Here is a 19784-nt window from a genome sequence, read left to right as displayed (position 1 = left end):
GGGGTGAGGTTGGGGATTGGGGGTGAGGGGGTGGGGGAGTGAGGGTGGGGATTGGGGGTGAGTGGGGAGTGGGGTGGGGATGGGGGTGAGGGGGGGGGGGTGGGGATTGGGGGTGAGTGGGGATTGGGGGTGAGTGGGGATTGGGGAGTGAGGGTGGGGATTGGGGGTGAGGGGGGTGGGGAGTGAGGTGGGGATTGGGGTGAGTGGGGATTGGGGGTGAGGGGGGATTGGGGAGTGAGAGTGGGGATTGGGGGTGAGTGGGGATTGGGGGTGAGTGGGGATTGGGGGTGAGGGGGGGTGGGGATTGGGGGTGAGTGGGGATTGGGGGTGAGGGGGGTGGGGAGTGAGAGTGGGGATTGGGGTGAGGGTGGGGATTGGCGGTGAGGGGGGTGGGGAGTGAGGGTGGGGATTGGGGGTGAGGGGGGTGGGGAGTGAGGGTGGGGATTGGGGGTGAGGGGGGTGGGGGGTGGGGATTGGGGGTGAGTGGGGATTGGGGGTGAGGGGGGTGGGGAGTGAGGGTGGGGATTGGGGGTGAGGGGGTGGCAGGGTGAGGGGGGAGTACCTGTTGGTGGAATGTGGGGGGTCCAGTCTGGGGGCTCTCTGTCACTCTCTTGAGCCGCTGTTTATGTTCTCTCTTTTCCAGTTGAATGTTGTCACTGTCAACCCACCCAGGAGGATATAAGTGAGTATCTCACCCACCTGAAATATAAAACCTCACCCAGTGTCTCAGCATTTACAGTGAATAAAGACGAAGAGGGTAAAGATAGGACAGTTGGCTCAGTTAAAATTACTCAATTAAAGACAGTCTTTTCCTGGGTGTGACAAGCTACTGGTAGATGTGCAGCAAAATTCATTCCGATTTATTAAAATACAGCAATCAGCTGGTATCTGTGAAATGAACAGAGTAACAAAACGTTTGGCAAACAGAGGACAGCAATTTATGGTAAATGGCAAAAGAATCAGCGACAGTGAGTTGTGATTTCGAACACACTCTCTGAAAGAGTGATGGAAGCAGATTCAATAGTAATTTTCAAAGAAGAATTGTATAAATTCTTGAAGGAGAAAATATTTCTCTGGTTATGGAGGAGCAATAATTGGATAACTCTTTCAAAGAATCAGCAGACACAATTCCCACATTATATTCAAATGATATCTTCCTGCAGAATCTGGATGGCCATCTATGTCTGATGGAGAGCTTGTGATATAAGGGATTCAAAGAACAAGACAAAGAAAATTACAGCACAGGAACAGGCCCTTCGGCCCTCCCAGCCTGCATCGATCCAGATCCTTTATCTAAACCTGTCGCTATTTTCCAAGGATCTACTTCCCTCTGTTCTCCGCCCGTTTTATATCTGTCCAGATGCATCTTAAATTATGCTATCGTGCCCGCCTCTACCACCTCCGCTGTCAAAGTGTTCCAGGCACCCACCGGTGCGTAAAAAACTTTCCACACACATCTCCCTTAAACTTTCCCCTCTCACCTTGAAATCGTGACCCTACATGCCTCCTACATTCTCAAGTTATTTCCTACCTTCTGCCATTCTGCATCTTGGTCAGTGAACAGGAACTTGCAGCCCTCCAGCATAATGATTGCTGGTCATACCATTGGAAATTCAATCCTGACTCCTTTAACCCACGTTAGCTGTAATGGGAGCTGCATCTCCCTCTGTGGCTAAGATGAGTGTGAGGTCAGGTGTAATGCCTGGATCTGGTATGTCTCTTTGTGGGGACCATGCATTGGATTCAATTTGAATAGTTTTTGGAGCAGGCAAGGAGATTAGGAGTTTGTCCCTCTCCACACTCTGAACTCTAGCTTTGTAACTCTGATAAAGTAATTAGAATAAGTGCACCCTTCCATTTGGGGAAAGTTGCAGGCTCAGGGATTGACATTCTGCCTGTGCCTGGAACAAGAAAGCCCGTAATCTTTTACTTCCCATCAGTACAAACTGCCAGACAACCCCACTCCCACCACCCCCATTCACCCCCCCACTCCACCCCCCCATTCACCCCACTCACTCCCCACTCCCACCATCCCCCCACTCACTCCCCACTCCCACCCATCCCCCACTCACTCCCCTCCTCACCCCCCACTCCCACCCCCCACTCACCCCCCACTCACTCCCACCCCCCCAATCCCACTCCCATTCCCCATCCCCCACTCACCCCCCCACTCACTCCACACTCTCACCCACCCTCCCCACTTCCCCCCCCACTCACTCCCCACTCCCACCCATCCCCCCCATCCCCACTCCCACCCATCCCCCCACTCCCCCACTCACCCCCCCACTTACCCCCAACTCCCAGCCCGCACTCACTCACCCCACTCCCACCCCCCACTCACCCCCACTCCCAGCCCGCACTCACTCACCCCCACTCACCCCCCCACTCACTCACCCCCGACTCGCTCTCCACTCCTACCCACCCCCCACACTCCCCCACTCCCATTCACCCCCCAGTTCCCTACCCAATCACTCCCTCCACCATCCACCCCCCACTCACTCCCCACTCACCCCTCCACTCATCCCCCACTCACCCCTCACCCACTCACCCCCAGTCACTCACCTCCCCATCTCACCCCCCCCCACTCACCCCCATCTCACCCCCCCACTCACCCCACCTTACCTCACTCCACTCCACCTCACCTCACCTTCCTCCACATTCACACCCCACTTACCCCTCCAGTCACCCCACCTTCCCACCCCCCATGACCCCCCACCTCACCCCCCACCTGACCCCACCCTCACCCCCCACTCACCCCCTCACCAGCCCCCATCGCACCCCCGCACTCCCCATCTCACCCCCCCCCCCCCACCCCCCCCACTACCCCACCTTACCACCCATTCCATTCCACCTTCCCCCGGTCCACCCCACCTTCCAATTATTTGGTCCCCTTCTCACTCCCCCATTGGCTCTGATTACACTCATTGCAGTGGCACCTTGGGTACATTTTGTTCGATTGTGTATAAACGCAAGTTGTTGCTGCACAGATCCCTATCAATGTGATTCAGATCAGTAACTCAGTGTTGTGGCAGATCTTAAATGCAAACCCCTGTGTCAGCATTATGTATTGCCTGTTTGTATTCCAACTTGCTGATTCAAGCTCATTGCATTGTCAGCTTGGAGCAGTTGGTGGCACTGCTGCCTCTGAATGTGGAGGCCTGTGGATTCAATCCTCACTGTAGAATATTTGATTCTGTGGATTGATGTTCAGTACTGGTGCAAGAATAAAGACTTGTGTATATATAGCACCGGGCCTCGGAAATTCTCAAAGTGCTTTGCAGCCATTGAAGTACCTTTGGGAATTTGGGAAACATGGCGCCGACGTTACACTCAGCAAGATGCAACACACAGGAATGTAATCATGACCTGTTAATCTGTTTTTTTGTGATGTTGATTGGCTAGGACAGTGGGGTAACCTCCCTGCTCTTCTTCAAAATTGTATCATCCGAGTAGATAGAAGGGGCTTTCGTGTGATATCTCACTGAAAGATAGCACCAATTATTTTTTAAATACATTTTTCAATTAAGGAGTAATTTAGCGTGGTCAATCCACCTAACCTGCACATTTTCTGTGTTGTGGAGATGGGACCCACGCAGACACGGGGAGAATGTACAAACTCCACACGGACAGTGACCCAGAACCGGGATCGAACCCGGGTCTTTGGCGCCGTGAGGCAACAGTGCTAACCACTGCATCATCGTGCCACCAGGTCTTTGACACCATGAGGCAGCAATGCTAACCACTGTGCCACTGTGCTTCCCCAATAGCAACAATTACACTGCAGCACCATCTCAGTACTGCACTAGAATGTTAGACCAGAAATTATACTCAAACCCTGAAGGGAGAATTGACCTTCTGACAGAGAGCAAGAGTGCAACCCACAGAGGTACAGCTGGCGTACTGTATTGTTAATGGAGCTGTTCTTGTAAAATGTTAACCCGAACCCCGTCTACCTGATGTTTCAGCTAGTAATCTATTAAAGAGGTTTTTAAAAATTAATTTTACAGGATAGGGTTTGTCACTGCTTAGTTTGGCATTTATTGCCCATACCTAGTTGCCCTTCAGAAGGTGGTGGTGAACTGCCTTCTTAAACCGCTGCAGTCTTTGAGGCTTAGGTACACCCACTGTGCTGTTAGGGAGGGAGTTCCAGGAAGGTACCTCTGGTGTTAAACATTTAGCTTGCTGTTGTATAAAGAGTCAAAGATTACTGCTCCTTTTTACAACCACCTTTATTTCACTTTCACAGACTCTGCAACAAAACTCTATCTTTACATCACCTGACTCAAAGGCCACCTGAAGCCGCTTACATATCAATGTCAATTATTGGATACTTAACATAAATGAGACAACTAATTGGAATGTCTCAACCCATTACTTAACATCTGGCACCTCTGGCATTCACCTCTAGCATTCAGCTCTTTTGTCCATGTTTGAGCCAAGGCTGTAAGGAGGTCAGGAGCTGAGTGACCCTGGCGGAACCCAAACTGTGAGCAGGTTATTGCTGAGTAAGTGCCACTTAATAGCACTGTTCATGACTCCTTCTATCACTTTGCTGATGATGGAGAGTAGGCTGATAGGGCGGTAATTGGCTAGGTTGGATTTATCCTGTTTCTTGTGTACAGGACATACCTGGGCAATTTTCCACATTGCCGGGTAGATGCTAGTGTTGTAGCTGTACTGGAACAGCTTGGCTAGGAGTTCGTCACGTTCTGGAGAACAGGTCTTCAGTACTATTGCTGGAATATTGTCAGGGCCCAGAGCCTTTGCAGTATCCAGTGCCTTCAGCTGTTTCTTGATATCACGTAGAGTGAATCGGATGGTGAATCGTATTGGCTGAAGGACTGACATCTGTGATGCTGGGGACCTCCGGAGGAGGACCGAGATGGATCATCCACTCGGCACGTCTGGCTGAAGATTGTTGCAAATGCTTCAGCCTTGTCTTTTGCACAGATGTGCTGGAATCCTCCATTATTGAGGATGGGGATATTGTGGAGCCTTTCTCTTCCAGTGAGTTGTTTAATTGTCCACCATCATTCACGGCTGGATGTGGCAGGACTGCAGAGCCTAGTTCTGATCCGTTGGTTGTGGAATCGCTGAGCTCTGTCTATTACTTGCTGCTTATGCTGTTTGGCTCACAAGTAGTCCTGTGTTGTAGCTTCACCAGGTTGACACCTCATTTTTCGGTATGTCTGATGTTGCTCCTGGCATGCTCTCCTGCACTCTTCATTGAACCAGGGTTGATCCCCTGGCTGGGTGGTAATGGTAGAGTGGGGGATATGCCGGGCCATGAGGTTACAGGTTGTGGTTGAATACAATTCTGTTGCTGCTGATGGCCCACAGCACCTCATGGAGGCCCAGTCTTTCAGTTGCTAGATCTGTTTTGAAGTCTGTCCCATTTTGCACGGTGGTAGTGCCACACAGCCTGATGGAGGGTATCCTCAATGTGAAGATGGGACTTTGTCTCCACAAGGACTGTGCAGTGGTCACTTTTACCGATACTGTCATGGACAGATGCAGCTGCAACAGGCAGATTGGTGAGGCTGAATTCAAGTATGTTTTTCCCTCTTGTTGGTTCCCTCACCACCTGCTGCTGTCCCAGACTAGCAGCTCTGTCCTTTAGCACCCGGCCAGCTCGGCCGGGGATGGTGCCACTGAGTCATTTTTGATGATAGACATTAAAGTCCCACCCAAAGCATATTCTGCACCCTTGCCACCCTCAGTGCTTCTTCCAAGTGGTGGTCAGCAGGAGGTTTCCTTGCCCATGTTTAACCTGAAGCCATGAGACTTCATGGGGTCCAGAATCGATGTTGAGGACTCCCAGGGCAACTCCCTCCCGACTGTATCCCACTGTGCCCCCACCTCTGCTGGGTCTGTCCTGCCGGTGAGACAGGACTACACAGGAATGGTGATAGTGGGACATTGTTTTGCAGGGCATGATTCTGTGAGTATGACTATGTCAGGCTGTTGCTTTACCAGTCTGTGAGACAGCTTTCTGGCACAAGCCCCCAGATGTCAGGTATGGAGGACTTTGCAGGGGTCGGCAGGGCGGATTTGCCGTTGTCATTTCCTCGTGCCTGGTTCGATGCAGGGTGGTCCGTCCGGTTTCATCCCTTTTGTTTTTTCGTAGCGGTTGAATACAACTGAGTGGCTGCTAGGCCATTTCAGAATGAACCACATTGCTGTGGGTCTGGAGTCACATGTAGACCAGACCAGGTAAGCGTAACAGATTACCTTCTCTAAAGGATATTAGTGAACCAGATAGGTTTATACAACAATCGACAATGGTTTCATGGTCATCTTTAGACTTTTAATTCCAGATATTTTATTGAGTTTTAAATTCCACCACCTGCCGTGATGGGATTCGAACCTGGATCCCCAGATCATTATCCTGGGTCTCTGGATTATTAGTCCAGTGACAATACCACTGTGCCACTGTGAAGCAAGTTTTCTGGTTACTCAGCTCTGGTGACCAGGGCAACATTCTTTCCTCAGTTAACACCACCAAGGGCAATTAAGGATGGCCAATAAATGCTGGTGTAGCCATTGTTGTCCGCATCCCATGAATAATAATAATCTTTTTATTTTAAGTCGGCTTACATTAACACTGCAATGAAGTTACTGTGAAAAGCCCCTAGTCGCCACATTGTTTGGGTGCACGGAGGGAGAAATCAGAATTAGCTGATACGGGAATTGAACCCACGCTGCTGGCCTTGTTCTACATCACAAACCAGCTGTCTAGCCGACTGAGCTAAACCATATATAAATAAATGCATTAACTAATCTTAATACAATAGGATCTTGCTTTGTGAAAAATAAATGCACCTCTTTCTAACTGCAGCTACACCAGTTCAAAGTTGTTCATTATATGCTGGCATCATGGTTAGCATGGCTGCCTCACAGCGCCAGGGTTCAATTCTGGCCTCGGGTGACTGTGTACATTCCCCAAATATCTGCGAGGGTTTCGTCCGGGTGCTCCGGTTTCCTCTCACAGTCCAATGATCTGCAGGTTAGGTGGGGTTATGGGATTGGGAGGATAGTGCTGGGAGTGGGCCTAGGTGGGGTGCTCTTTCAGAGGCTTGGTACAGACCCGATGGGCTGAATGGCCTCTTTCTGCACTCAAAATTCTATGGTTCTATATAAGGTGCTTTGAAATGTAATGGAGATCTTTTAAAACATCTTTTTCTCAATTCAGAATCTAAACAACTCCTGATTGAATCGCACATACAGCTTAAAGCAGATGAAAAGGCGAGGTTATTGGAGAAGGTGAGTGTGTGAGCTGCAATGGTGACATTCTGTGATGAGCATTGACGGTATCCCTCAGACTGTATTATGGTGATAATTGGTAAATTGCTGCATTTACACAGTGTCATCGGAAGCTAGGCAGGTGGATTGGGCCCACAATTCTTTATACGCTGAAATTCCAACCCTCTCCTAGATGTCCTCTGATTTTCCATCATCCAAAAACCTTAGCTCATCCAGAATTTTGCTGTGTTTATTCCGACTCGCACTGAGCCCTGTTCACCCATCACCCCATGTTGATCAAAATTGGCTCCCATTTGACAGCAGTTTTAAAATCCTCATTCTCATCTTCAAAGCCCTCATGGCCTCATGACATTCCTGCTAAGATCTCCGACCCTATTCTGCTCCAAGATTTGGAGATCTTTGACCACGCTTTTAATGACACACTTCAATAACTGTCTTTTTGCTTTTGTCAATTTCTATCTGATTACGCTTATGTGAAGCCCCTTAGGATCTTATAGTACATTTAAAATGCTGGATAAAACTAAGTTGATGCTGATCCTATCCTTGTGTGCACAGGCAGGTGACAGTACAAAGCAGAGGCCAATGTTCTTTTTATGTTCGCGCAGTGAGAAATGCTCATTTCAATTTGGGTTCAGGCAATTATCAACAAACAATACTGAGCTTTACTGTATATCTGTACTATAAACTGTTCTGAAAATAATTTTATATATAATTAGTTTTTCATTTGTATAAAATAATGCAAAAAACCCTGAAAACTGGTAGAGTACAGCATAAATGCTTCTGCGTCCATGACAACAGTAAAAGACAGGAGAGCACCAAGGCAATTAGTTCAGCTTAATCATTAACTTGGTGCTTCTCTTTGTACCAGGTGGGCAGATAAGTTAGAGGATGGGGGACAGGAGGATAAAGCTATGAAAACTTGGCAAAATGGTGCCCACCTTCACATGTAGCGATTGCTCATACAGCCAAATAAAATAGAGGATAATATTTTCCTGATCAAGGGTGCACCAATGCATAACTCACCAACTCCAAATATACCACAGGCACCAGTGACAGATTGTATCCTCCTTTTCTTGGATATGAGAGCTGCCTGTATCACTGCAGGAGTCAGTTAAGGATTCTTTAACCCAAAAATAAAGAAAAAGTAATGCACCACTCACGCTCTGCCAACAGCGGAAAATTTAAACCATTTTCCACAGTCAGAAACGGGGAACAAAGAAATAGCTGAGGAACTAAATTTGTACTTTGCTTCTGTCTTCACAAAGGAAGACAGGAATAATGTATTGGAAGTTCGAAGAAACCCAAGTTTTAGTGAAGAGCTGAAGGAAATTAGTAATAGCGAAAAAATCGTTTTGGGGAAATTAATGGGATTGAAGACAGACAAATCTCCAGGGGATAATCTTCATCCCAGTGTACTTAAGGAAGTGGTCCGGGAAATAGTAGATTGATTGGTGGTCATTTTTCAAAATTCTTTGGACTCTGGAATGGTTCCTACAGATTGGAGGATAGCGAATGTAATCCCACTATTCAAAAAGGGAGGTAGAGAGAAAACAGAAAAATAGACCAGTGAGTCTAATGTCGGTAGTGGGGAAGTGGCTGGAGTCTGTGATCAAGGATTTCATAGCACAGCATTTGGAAAGCAGTGGTATAACCAGACAATGGTTATATCAGTATGGATATACAAAAGGAAAATAGAACATAGAACAGTACAGCACAGAACAGGCCCTTCATGTTGTGCCAAGCCATGATCACCCTACTCAAACCCACATATCCACCCTATACCCGTAACCCAACAACCCCCCCTTAACCTTACTTTTATTAGGACACTACAGGCAATTTAGCATGGCCAATCCACCTAACCCGCACATCTTTGGACTGTGGGAGGAAACCGGAGCACCCGGAGGAAACCCACGCACACAGGGGGAGGACGTGCAGACTCCACACAGACAGTGACCCAGCCGGGAATCGAACCTGGGACCCTGGAGCTGTGAAGCATTTATGCTAACCACCATGCTACCCTGCTGCCCCTAAAATCTACTAGAATTCTTTGAAGATGTAACTAGTAGAGTTGACCAAGGAGAACTGGTGGATGTGGTTTATTTAGATTTTCAGAAGGCTTTTGACAAGGTCTCACATAGCAGATAAATATGTAAAGTTAAAGCGCATGGGATTACGGGTAGTATCTTCAGATGGATAGAAAGCTGATTAGCAAACAGGAAGCACAAAGTTGGCAGGTTGTGACTAGTGGGGTACCGCAGGGATCTGCGCTACAATGCCAACTGTTCATATTATATATTAATGATTTGGATGAGGGAACTAAATGTATTATCTCCAAATTTGAAGATGATGCAAAGTTGAGTGGGAGGGTGAGCTGTGAGGGGGATGCAGAGATTTTCTTTTCCGCCTCATTCATACTCTGTAGGATATCTCGCCGTTCATCAATGTGAGCACCAAATACCTGTGGCAGGGAGCCGAGACCGTCGTCCACAACTTTTTTCACGATGGCAGCCATCATCGTGACGCTGACAGCATCACTGAAGCATCAGCCCACTCACAAGCAAAACCTCCGCTATGAGCTGGGCATCACCCCGGCCACCTCCAACCGTCTCAAACAAGGATTTTCTTGACTTAACTCTGCTACCCATCGTCAAACATTAGCCAGGACCTACCAGGGACATAGCACAGATTAATACACCAGAATCAGATAATTACGAGTTGTGCATCAGGATCAAAAAAAGGATTAAAAGGTGAGTAGCGCCAGAGCGTGTAAAAACGCAGCTGATCCCACACTTACATCGTGTGACCCCCTCCCCCCACTTCGAAAATAGAAGAGTGGTGTTCAAAATCTGAAATTGTTCCTTAGCACTGACATGGCTCACGTTGATCAGAAACCCCCCTGGTGAAGGGGAAGAGAGGAGGATGTACAGGCAGAAGAGAATTCCAGAGCACACAGCCATTCGTTTCATGGCCCTTTCACCATTGGGGGTGACGTTTGTGTTAGCTACTAGGTCTAGACAGTAACTCCCACAGAGGCATTAAACCCAGTGGTGTTGTCTGTAAGTGAAAGCTCATCACTCACCCCTGTATTGACACTGCACTGAAAGGCTGACCAGTCACATCGTAAATTATGGAGCTGTTTCCCTGAAACCACCTTCTCCTTTTCCAATTCATCACAGAAAGAAAATAAAAAGGAGTGATGGAGGTTTTATACTGATTTATTTGCTCAACTTTCTACTGATATTATCCACATCTGCCCATTAGTTATTATCTCTTAACATTTAACTCTTTATAAATTCCCCAGTATGTTCCAAACATGTGAACATGTGGACTAGGAGCAGGAGTAGGCCATTCAGCCCCTTCAGCCTGCTCCCCATTTAATAAAATCAAGGCTTATCTGACAGTAAACTCTGCGGCCTCCGCACCTTCAGTGCCTTTAGGCATCCCGACAATCCTTAGGGTTTGCCTTCTGGAGCGGTTCTTCAAATCTTCCATCTTCTCCCTCAGCTTTTTCTGGCTTTCCCACATCATTCTCATCTCAGCCACCAACGAGGCCAACTGTTCCTCGTGCTCTCCCACCGCCTCCTCCACTTTCTGGATCGGCAGGCCCTGGGACGCCAGCCTCTGCTGAACTTGCCCAATCCCAGATCTCAGCGGTTCCACCACCTTTGTTAGGTCTTCTAGGGCCTCTTTCCTCTGCTGCCGAAACCTATCATTCAGAAACTCCACCAGCTTCTCCGTCGATCACTTGGCAGCGCAGTCCCCTTGTCCTCCGCCATCTTTCTGTGTGGCACACCACACAAACTCTCCTGCTCCAACAGCACCATGCACCTACTGCCCACCCCACCGTGTGCCCACTGCCCGCCCTACCGTGTGCCCACTGCCCACCCCACCATGCGCCTACTGCCCACCCCACCATATGGACACCCACTGCCGCCCCACAATGTACACTTTACACTTCACCCACAAATTTTGACAAACCCGTGCCTGTCACACAAATGGCCAGTATTCTCTGGAAAAAGAACCACCACTGACGATGAACTAAGAACTGGCCGTTTTCACCTTAAAATTGAGAGTCCTGACCTTTTTAATTGAAATAAACTGTCAACTGGAATGAATTCTATCCCTTTTATCTACTGGTTAAGCTGTCGCCTTATAGTGTACGGTACTATCACAGTAGATGCTCAGATTGCCTGCACCTGTGCTGTTTCTAGATATGAATATTCTGTACCGAAAGACAGGTTGTGATGGTGGCTGTTGCTGACTTTCAGCTTTGCTCAGCAGCTCACCAAGGCAATTAACATCCTCGACTGCAGCATTGCACAACTGAAGTTAGCTACTCTGCATGTGTGTGAATTTGGATCAATGGGAATAATCTGTTGTTCCCGTACCATCACACTGGGCAGGATTCTGATTGGATTTTCCATTTGATCTTGGGGCTTTTTAAAATTAATTAAAATATATTGGATTTCACTGCTAATCATTAAATGGAAAACTGGAGGGAGTGGATTTAACATTTAATTACAGCAGCAAGGAATGAGCTGTTCTTGTGCCCACTTTGTTTGAATGCATTAAAGGTCAAATTCTTGACCTTGAAACCCTATATCAATTCCGAGTCAGATAACATATTTGTTCAATTATATTCGAGTGATGATTTGGTACTTGTGATATAGATGCCATCACATTTGAATTGTAATTACTGTGTGAATAAAACTCTGTTGAGGTTCTGCTGCTCTTAACATTTGACACTGCTTTGGTAACTTCATTCTAAAACATCCATTTTTTTAGGAATAGGAAAACTCCAGTGGGGCCTGTCTCTTTTTCATGGATAAAACCATTTTCAAATGTTAGCTTTACTCAGCGTTAGCACTGTCACTCCTGAGTCAGAAAGCTCAGAATTCAAACACTATTCCAGCATTTAAGATCATAACCTAAAATGATCATTGGTGCAGAGGGAGTGCAGCATTATCAGCAGCACTGTCTTTGGAGTAGATGGAAAACTGCAGCCTAGTCTGTTTGCGTGAATATAAAATACTGGTATACGTGGAGAAGAGCGGCAGTGTTCCTTCCACACCAAAACACAACTTATCTTCCACTTATTTTGTTGCTGTTAATGGGTCCTTCCGTTCACATGATAATTCACTAGAGTAAGGAACCTCTTTTAAATCCTTGTCTGATCCTTGTGTCCCTTTTAATTGCTGTTTTGCTGGCTACTGCAACATTGCAGAGTTTGGCTTTAAACCACAGACTTTTGACCCCACCCACACACACACAGTCAGATTGACTCAAGGAGGTTAGCCCGCAGGCCAGTGGTTTAAAGACCCCTTCTTACAGGAATGTCCATCTTACCTCAGTGACGCTGAGGGTAAATCTGGTGGAGACCAGTCCAATTGAATCAACGTGAGGGGGAATCTTCAGTGGGAAGGCCGCAAGGATGTGACTTCCCAGAGAGTGTTTTACAGCCTGAGTGTTCTAATTGAAGGCAGATACTAAAAGATCCAAACCAAACAATGCTTTTCTACACCTCACATTCTGAAAAGATCACCGCGTACAAAGACCTCAACCTCCATGGCGAACCGCGCCGTCGGGAACTCGGCCCATCAGAGGCGGAGAATCACGAAGGCCCCAGAGAATACCGGGCCGGGCCCGCTACTGACATGCAAACAGTGTTTACTGTATGTGGGTTCCAGAACCCATTGATGCCGCTGTCGAGGTGACGGAGAATTGCGATTTTGGCGTTGGATTCTCCACCCTATCGTGTTTCTCGATTCCGGCGTCGGCCGATGCCGAATCCTGCTCAAGGGATTTCATCTGAAAACATTTTTTCTTCAATTTAGAGTCTCCAATTCTTTTCTCCCCCAATTAAGGGGCCATTTAGCGTGGTCAATCCACCTACCCTGCATATCTTTGGGGTTGTGGGGGTGAGACCCACGCAGACACTGGGAGAATATGCAAACCCCACACGGACAGTGACCCAGAGCCGGGATCGAACCCGGGTCCTCAGCGCCGTCAGGCAGCAGTGTTCATTTGAAAATTTACATTAAATAAAAAATAGTTTTAAGAGTCAATATTTTGGGGAATTTTTAACTTTAGGAGTAGCTCTGCTGGTGGTGCTTCTCTAACACATTACACCCAGAATACAAAACAAAGTGAATATTCTCATCAGCAAATGATCCAAGGGCAAGAGGAAGCAAGCAGTCTGCAGGAAATGGTTGACAGGAACTGATTCCCCCGTCATCGCTGCCTGTTTTCAAATCTCTGTAGCATGCTCTCCTGGCCTTGTGCTCTTCCTTTGAGAAACTGCCCATGGTTTTTAAGCTTTTTCCTGCAGAAGTTTGGAAGTGATTGGGAAATGAAATGCTGATGACTGTAACCAAGTAGATAAGAGAACTTGTATTTATCTCCACGTGTGGCTGGGATGCAAGCCACTGGCACAGACTTTATAACACAAAGAGGGATAAACCAGCTTACAGCCATGTCAGCCAGCAGAAGGTGCCTGCTTGTTTTTCTCTCCAAATCAATTAACTTTAGTTAGAAAGTCTGATGCTTTCTGGTTCAACCCTAGGTTCTCTCTCCTTCCCAGTACCCACCTGCTCATTTCGGCTAAAATTCCAGAATCACTGTTCGTCATTCAGTATCCCTTTCATGGTTGCTTTTCATATGCCTGTCTCTAAAGATGAGAACCAGGCTATTTAACCTGAGTGGGAATCGCAACCCATATGAACGCTTCCTCACCGATATCTGTAAGTTTTCTTTTCAGCAGCAACTTTTGGATAACTATCAGGACAGGAACCTTGGATACTTTTGCAACATAAGGCCAGAGACATTGCCATGACTGCCGTCAGTTTATTCAGATAGGATCACAGCTCGACCCTGCAAACGTTTGGCTCACATAGAACATGCAAGGTGGTACATTTGTATGAAGTTACCATATTTATTTCATACGGAAAATCTGATTTCTTTCTATTCTTTCATGAATATTGTTGGCAAAGCCAGCATTTATTGCCCTTGAGAAGGTGGTGGTGAGCTGCCTTCTTCAACTGCTGCAGTCTTTGTGGTGTAGGTACATCCACAGTGCTGTTCGGGAGTCAATTCCAGGATTTTGACTCAGCGACAGTGAGGAATAGCGGGATAGTTATAAGTCAGGATGATGTGTGATTTGTCGCTGAATTGCAGGTGGTGGTGTTCACATGTGTTTGCTGTCCTTGTTCTTCTAAGTGGTAGAGGTTATGGGTTTGGTTGAAGGAGGATTAGCAAGTTATGCAATGCACCTCATAGATGGTAACGTAGGCTAGTGACAGTGGCATATTAGTGTGTGTATTTTAGTAAGATAGAAGCTGCAGATTCCAATCTTAAATAACAACAGAAATGCCAAAATTGCACCAATACATCTCCAGTCCCACCAGAGGCCCCAACATCCTTGACCACTGCTACACAAACATCAAGGGTGCCTACCACACCATCCCCCAACTTTGTTGGGGTAAATCAGACCACAATACGGTGCTCCTTCTCCTATAATACAAGCAGAAACTTAAGCGTGAGGATCCGGCTAAGAAGGTCGTTCAGTGCTGGTCCGAAGCAATGGAAGAGCTCCTACATGACTGCTTGGACCCAGTGGACTGGTCCATATTGAAGAACTCGGCAGCCAACTTAGACGAGTATGCCACCACCTTCTTCAGTAAGTGTGTCGAGGACTTTGTGCCAAAGAAGGTAGTACGTGCATTCCCAACTGGAAACCATGGTTTATCCCTCCCTACTGAAGTCCAGGTCTGTGTTGTTCAAGACGGGTGACCCTGACCTATACAAGAAATCTAGGTTCGATCTCCACAAAGCCATCAAGGACGCCAAGAGACAATACCAGTCTAAGCTAGAGTCCCAGACTAACGAACACTCATCGGTTGTGGCTAGGCTTAAACAATATAATGGACTACAGAGCAAAGCCAAGTCGAATCTCCAGCAACAGAGCACCCCTCCTAGATGAGCTCAATGCATTCTATGCTCGTTTTGAGCGGGAAGCCAACAAATCAATGTCACCTGCCCCAATAGCCTCGGACACACCCATACCTAACACAGCCTCAGAAGTCAGATTGACATTCCCGTACCAGCCTCCCCGGACAGGCGCCGGAATGTGGCGACTAGGGGCTTTTCACAGTAACTTCATTGAAGCCTACTTGTGACAATAAGCGATTTTCATTTCATTTTTTTCATTTCAAAGGTAAACCCATGGAAAGCAATGGGCCCTGATGGAGTCCCTAGTCATGCACTCAGATCCTGTTCGGACCAACTGGTGAGCGTATTCACAGACATCTTCAATCCCTCCCTACTCCTTCCAAGGTTCCCACCTGCTTCACACTGGTGCCAAAGAAGAACCAGGCAACATGCCTCAACAACTTCTGACTGGTGGCCTTGACAACTATTATCATGAAGTGCTTCAAGAGGTTAGTCATGAGACACATCAACTCCAACCTTCCAGGTTGCCTTGGTCCACTGCAATTCGCATACCGCCACAATCGGTCCACAGCAGATGTTATCTCCCTAGCCCTACACTCATCCCTTGAGCATCTCGACAACAAGGACACCTACATCAGACTTCCATTCATTGACTACAGCTCTGCCTTCAACACCATAATCCCAGCCAAACTCATATCAAAGCTCCAAAACCTAGGACGTGGCTCCTCCCTCTGCAATTGAATCCTCGACTCCCTGACCCATAGACCACAATCAGTAAAGATAAACACCTCATCCATGGTAGTCCTTAGTACCAGGGCTCTGCAAGGCTGTGTACTTAACCCCCTACTATACTCCCTGTACACACACAACTGCGTGGCAAAATTTGGCTCCACTCCATCTACACATTTGCTGATGACACGACCGTAGTGGGCCGGATCTCAAACAACGATGAGTTAAAGCACAGGAGGGAAATAGACAACTTAGTGGCATGGTGCAACGACAAAAATCTCTCCCTCAACGTCGGCAAAACTAAAGAGCTGGTCATGACTTCAGGAAGCGAAGTGTTGTCCACACCCCTGTCAGCATCAATGGTACCGAGATGGAGATGGTTGAAAGCTTAAAATTCCTAGGTCATCAACAATCTGCCCTGCAAGTGCCGGGAAACACGCGGCTAAACACATTCACTCGGTGACTTTGTTCCCTTTTAGGAGAATCGCGCCCTTAGAAATGTTTTGGTTGAATTCCATCCATATGTCTGGCAAAGCTTCAGAGAATCATCATAAAATTATCATCGATGATTCCTCAAAGGGGAAACCAGTCTATGGTCATCTGGGACTTGTTATGGGCCAGGGTTTAGAAACTCCAAAGTATATTATCGAGTTCGCCTGACCTCTAACTTTTTGTTGAATTTGGCTAGGATGAGCACAAGAGCCTTCATTTGAGCTGTGATTCAGCTGTCTTCTTGACACTTTAATCAAAGCAAGCTTTATTCTAAGAACTTAGTTAACATTTATATAAACATACAGCAAGAATTTTCAGCAATTACAAACACAAAGATACCCCACAGCTACAGTAATCTATGTATAACACTTAATGAATTCCCCCTTAACTGTTCCAATTCAAAAACAAAATCACATCAACCAAAACCGCTTTCAAGGGCATGGACCAGCACTCTGCATTCTCACTTGAATAAGACTGGCTTTCCCTGAGATTCTGACCCTGTCTCACCAGCAGGTTTAAACCCTTTTGGAAAGCAAACTATATCTTAAAAGCCAACACCAAGGTGATTTTTTTTACTGGAACAGATATTTAAAATGAAACTAGAGAGAGACAGGTCAAAACACTTCTGTTTGCTGTCTGAGTCCACAGCAGCCAAATGTGAAAGCAAAACCAAAAACAGCTCACAGAACCACAGTCCAGCTCCACCCACAAAATGACATCACTGAAGCCATGTGATAAGACAGAAACCTTTCTTAAAGGAACACGCCCATGACAGACTATGGCGACTTTACTTTTACCATGTGGACTGTAGCCATTCAAGATGCTCATGTTCTATGAATGAACATGGAAAAAATAAGCCAGAAATGAGTTTCACCTGACAACATCTCACCACCCTCTCAAGCGCAGATCGCACCGCGCCCCCCACCCCTCCAGGACCCCGGAGCCCACCTGCGCCGTCAGTCCCGCCGGTAAGGGAGATGTTTTGATTCACGCCGGCGGGACGGCGTTACAGCAGCGGGACTTCGGCCCATCGCGGGCCGGAGAATCGCCGGGGGGGCTCACCGCCAGGCGCGGCGTGATTCCCGCACCCCACCGAATCTCTGATGCCGGAGACTTTGGGAAACGGCAGGGGCGGGATTCACAGCGCCCCCCGTCGATTCCCCGACCCGGCGGGGGGTCGAAGAATCCAGCCCATGGTCATCATTAGATTTTGATTCCAGACTTTTATTGTTCAAATTTCACCCTCTGCAGTGAAGGGATGTGAACCGGATTACTCTGAGTGACAATACCACTACGTCACCACCTTTACGACTCGAGATGTCAGATAATCAGGAAATTAATCATTACTTGAGGATATGTTCCCTTTAAAAGAAAAATTGGGTCGTCAGGAGCATCTGTAAATAAATTTACATTCTGAAAAAGTAAATGCTTTTTAATAGTGCATTCTCATGGTGCATTCTTGCACAGATGATATGTTCCGCTGGGAATGCTGCCAAGTGCAAGCAATCTGACTGGATGGTTTAGAAAGCTGCTGAGACCTGCAGCCTGCCCACACCAGAAGCACATTTGTCAGCATTCCTGTGCCTCTGATTAATAAGGCAATACACTGCATTTTATCCATTAGCATCCATTACATCTTCCTTAGCAATCTGATTAGGAGTTGGGCATCATTTTTGGTGAAATAATCATTTCATTTCTCAACTTTTATGACAATATCGGCAATCAATTTACAGCTACTACCTTGCATGAACTCTTACTGCATTCGAGGTGGAAGAAATTGTTGTATTAAGATGAATTATGGTGAAATATTCAAATATAACATCCAGATCAATTTGATTAATTCCATCAACTTTGAGAGGATTGCTTTAAATATGAGATGTTTTGTTTTATGCTTTCAGTAACTGTATTCGGTCACGTATGTCTTTGAGCCCCTTACTCCAGAGGGTCCCTGCCATCTGTACAGTGCTGTCTCAGTTTGGAGTCTCGTGCCTGGGGGCTCAAAGTGAAATGCAGAGCAAGTTAACCGAGGTTACAGAAAGCAATCCCCCACCAGCTTGGAGGATTTTGTTTGATGTACTTGGAGGGAAGAAATGGACATTGTTTGCCTTAGTTTGCTGGCTCTTGTTTTCTCATAGTATAATCAAATCCCTGGAGATGCAAGTAAGTAGGGAACTAAGAATTCTGAATAAAAAGGAAGTTAGTTTTATTTTCGCACCTTCTTGTGTGTCAGAATTACAGGTGCCAAACATACCCCGGTTCTTCACTCAAGTGATTATGCGTGATTTAAACAGTGCACACTGGTGTTTGGGGAAATGCCTTACTGCACTGCTGAGTACTGTGGCTTGCTATAGTCACCATGCCTCACCTCATCTTTGATAAAACAATGAGGCAGAAGCCATTTTTACCCAACACATAAAACACACTGTCAGGTGTGTTCAGTTGAAACGGAGTGGATTTTAAAAGCTGGAAGAAAGCCAGCTGCTGTTAGAAACAAAGAAAATAATTAAAGCTTCTTCTTCATACAGGACATTGACTGCTGGCTGAGTCAGTATGGCTTCGAATATTCTCGTGCTGCTCTTTTGGAGATAAAGGCAGAATTGAAAATGAAATGAAATGAAAATCGCTTATTGTCACAAGTAGGTACGGGAATTGAACCGTGCTGCTGGCCTGCTTGATCTGCTTTAAAAGCCAGCGACTTAGCTCAGTGAGCTAAACCAGCCCCAAATGAATTGGAAATTCTTCCAGTCTCAATGGCAGAGGTATGAAATTGCCAGAGTTAAACAAGTGTTTCCTGTGATATGAAAAAAGTGAACACTATAGATTCAAAACTTTATGCCCATTGTTATTTTTTAAATGGATTTTCTGTTGAAAAGGATGGCTGCACTAAAATGGTTGGCACCTTTGCTGATGCTTCGTCCCCAGTTTTGGGCGTGTAATGAACGGTTACTGTACCCTTATCATCATGTAGGTGATGCCCCTTTAAGACCGGGCTTGGAACTCTGGGAGACTCCGCCTGCGGCTCCGCCCACCAGGGAGTCGTATATAAGGGGCACCCAGTAAGCACCCATCTCGGCAACAGGCTAGTTCTCTCCTTATTAAAGCCTTCTTTTACCGTTCTAATCTTTTGCGTCGTTATTGAGGGTACTACAATTTAATAAGCAGAACTACGTTAGGATGGACGCAGGTCTGAAGCCAGAGAAGCTCAACCTGGAAGCACGGACACCGGAGGCAAAATACATTTTTAAGTACTTGCTCTGCTGCTTCGAGGCCTACCTGGACTCCTTGGAGACTCCCGTCCTAGGGCCATGCAAGCTGCGCCTACTCCACGCCCGGGTGAGTCACAGAATCTCCGC

This window comes from Scyliorhinus canicula, chromosome 19, assembly GCF_902713615.1.
Source record: "Scyliorhinus canicula chromosome 19, sScyCan1.1, whole genome shotgun sequence".
Taxonomy (NCBI): domain Eukaryota; kingdom Metazoa; phylum Chordata; class Chondrichthyes; order Carcharhiniformes; family Scyliorhinidae; genus Scyliorhinus; species Scyliorhinus canicula.
The sequence above is the reverse complement of the archived record's forward strand: the minus strand, read 5'-3'. Positions refer to the sequence as shown.